This window comes from Anser brachyrhynchus (assembly GCF_964034855.1).
Source record: "Anser brachyrhynchus genome assembly, chromosome: 3".
Classification (NCBI taxonomy): domain Eukaryota; kingdom Metazoa; phylum Chordata; class Aves; order Anseriformes; family Anatidae; genus Anser; species Anser brachyrhynchus.
The window spans coordinates 22,992,540-22,996,239 of NC_137696.1; positions in this window are offsets into that span (position 1 = coordinate 22,992,540).

Here is a 3,700-nt window from a genome sequence, read left to right on the forward strand (position 1 = left end):
TATTTTACAGGATTATAAGATTCAGCTCAGCAGTGAGTAATTGCCATAAAATACTGGCTTCCAGTGTAAGGATGCTGACAATCCTTCTTTTGCTGAAATAGATAAACAGTGACAATTCAGAAGACTCAACTCTGAAAACACAGTGAAGACTGTCTTGTCCAACCAGTCCAAAACATAACAGAATGATAATTTAAAAAAATGAATCTTATTATAAAAGAAGAATGGAAGAAGGAGGATGCTTTGGGATTGTAGTTGTTATATGATTACACTTTTATGATTATTTTTTTCTGTATTGGTTTCAAAATCGAATTGGTACTAAGTGGATTGTGGTCCATTCTGCCCTATTCTAGCTTTATAATGCAGCCCGTGACATGTGAATTGAGTACCTCTGGGTATTTAAATGAGTAGGATCACCAGCATCTATCACGCAACTGTTCTCCCCTTTCCATGGAAGGAGGTATTTCTGCAGTACAGGATCTTTTTATTATTTTATTTTATGTTATTTTATTTTATTTATTATTATTGTTGTTGTTGTTGTGGTTTTTTTTGGCTTGTTATTGCGGTTTAGATTGGGGAACAGGTTCTTCAAACCAGTACAAATCTTCCTGGGTTTTCCCTAAAGAAAGCAAGTCAGGGGAATATGCCATGGAGTGTAAAGTGCTGAGGTTTGCAACACATCTCAGTCTGGGGGAGTCAGTCTATTGCCAAGCCACAGGCCCTCACAACAATGTGAGTGTCACTTTGCCAGAGGCCAGGATCACTGTCTTCATCTTCATGCTCTGGCAACTGTTTAGATACTATCCCAGGGGTCAGCATGTCAACACTCTGCAGGTCTTTTTCCCCCCACATACTGCTCTTTGGGGCCAGGACAGCCACCCCAAATCCTCTCTTCCCCAACCCCAAATTCATAGACATCAGGTCCTGTCCCTACCCACAGTTCTGACCCTGTAGCTCTGGGCAGTCCTGGGACCAGGGTTGCAGTGGCAGTAGCTGAGCCACACACGCTTCTCATGATCGCTGGGCGCAGCAAACACATTGGGAACAAGGTGCTGGGAGGTCACTGACTTTGACAGCTGTGATATAGCCATGTGTCAGCAGGAGATGTTACACAGCTAGGATATCCTCGTGGCCTTCTGCAATTGTCTGTCCTTGCTTTGTTTCAGGAATAAATACATCCTGCAGTGAACACATGCCCTTCTTAAGTGGAAGATTCTGTGCCTCACCCTCTTGAATAGGAACAAAATGCCAAAATAGAAGCTTGCTGGATTAAGTGTTTGCATATGAAGTCCTAACCCAGCCTGCTTCAATATCCTCAAGTACTGCACTATTTTTCTTTAGAAACAAGAGTATACCTCTTCAAATTCAAATGAAGAACATGGCTTAAGCAGAAGCAAGATCTTTTGAGAATGAAAATTGCACTTTGGTTGATGATGTGTGCTGAGATTGCAGATCAAAACGGGGTCATCCTTCTGTTCTCTTTCTACAGCACCTAACACAACCGTGCCAAAGACCCACAGGGGGCTCCTCAGCAGCACCAGGCATCTACAGCAGTGTCGGTGTTTGCAGACTTCCATCTGTATCTATGAAAAATACTCATCTACTTTCTTGCCTCCATCCTTGTCCATGGTTTGGGCTAGCAACGTGTTTCAGTTTGTGCTTTCCATTTAGTCTAAACTCAGACGCTCGGTTTCCACTTGATTGGAAACAAGCGTACTGAAAGCCAACTGCGCTTTCTTCGCTATACAATGTGGACGTCTGCCTGGCTCCTATCTGGAAGCAATTATTTCCCTCCTGTACCTGCCCATTCTGTAAAGAGATTTATCCCTAGGCCTTTTTTTTTTTTCTTTCAACTTTTATTAGCCACTTCCTTCTTAAAGAAAAGTTTGTTGTTGTATGTAATGCCCACAGAACAGCTCTAGCTCTGGCTCTGAACATCACGTATTTCTATTCTTTTGACAAAAATCTGCCGTATTTTAAGGCCATGTCTCCCTTAGGGAGTTTTCTATCAGTAAACATGCCACAGTGGAATTCACCGCTTCTTTGTCCTGTCCCATACAGATAAGATGTATATCAGAAGGTGCTTGAATTTGTGTGACTTTAAGAAAGGGCTTTAAGCACTGTAAGCTTTAAGCACCTACCCTGGTTATGCTGTGTAAATACTCCTAACACAAATAGCCCTAAAGAACAGTCAAAACATGCAAACAAATATCCGTAATGCTTGCAAATACATGCGTATCGTAATGCAGCTCTTTTAAGCTGTTCATCTGCATGTATTTCTGAATTCCTTATTTCTTTCAAGTGTCCCTACTTTTTGATGTGTGTATGCAGTCACGAGGGAACGGGAGCAACAAATAACCAGAATCTGCAGATATTTGCACACATGGGTAATCTCGTGCTCATGAATAGTGCCTTTATACTCAGAGGGGTCGCTTTTCTGAGAAAGATTGATCACATACTTTATTTCATGAAAGAACAGTTCCTAACTGAGGAAACAGATTTGAGTGGAAAGAGTCTAAAAATCTCCTTTCCTGCACTGAATTCAAAATAACATCTCTCTTAGTGGAAAAACAAACATAAACTCGTTCTAGGTGTCTCTGTCTGTCTGCCTGGAGGATTGGCAATCCCCACCTGCAGGTTCAGAGCTTTCTGCTCCTGTTTACACTCCAGAGGTTAAGTCTTAATTACAAAAGCCGATCCACTGTGACATCAATTTCCCTCTCTAGGGGAAATTCCTATCTGAGAAATCCTAGCAGAGACAAATAGCAGTTCTTTTTTTTTTTCCCTTGGCCAGTCCAGACCAACCCAAAAGCTGCCATCCGGGTTTGACCTTGACTCCTACTTTGAGAACAAATTGCTCAGCCTGCTCTCCTGAAGTGCTGACATAGAGACAGCTATTTCCAATGAGTTATCTTGATACAGAAATCGTGCTGTATCACAGCCAACAGCCTGCTCCGTCTGCCAAGTGGGACCTGTGCCTGGGGGCTGCAGGAGCTGGGAAACGGCTGTCTGTGGTCCACCCTGCGTCAGATTTTGTCCTGGACACGGTAGCTGCGGCCCCGCGCAAACCTGGGGCAGAGCCACAGTGAGCGGATGTGCCCGTGATGTCTTCACATGCCTGGAGTTTGGTATCTGGGAGCCACCTGCCCCCACGGGACACGCTCGCCCAAAGCCACCCAGCCTGGCAGGGAGGACTTTGTGCCACCTTTGGCTGATGTCAAGGAGCAGCGTGCTGAGAAGCACCGGGGCCGAGCCGTTGTGTCTGGAGGAAGGAGGATGCGGGGTGAAGCGGCTGGGTTAGTCTCTGCCTTGAAGCTGGGTGCAGGGGGACATCAGGGACCCCCAGGCCTTTGTTCCTATGGGCGTAGGGACCAGCCTTTGCCTCAAACATTGTACACAGGGGCAGGATACCAAGGCCAGTAGGGTGGCTTGGAAGGCGAAACACGTGAGGATTCCTGTCTGCTTTGTGCCCCGTCTGCCTTGCTGGCGGTGGCCGTGGGGACCCCTGGGCCATGGGGCCAGGCCTCACGCTGGGCTCGGGGTGCAGAGACATGCACTGAGACAGACATCGTGCTCTGGGGCTAGGGGTGGAAAATGGATCGTGTATCTTTAACCCACAGAGGCCGAAACGTGTTTTTTTTTTTTTCTTAGTTAACAATGGAAACTTTTTTTTTTTTTTTCAGTGTTTCCCTCCAGCGGTCCT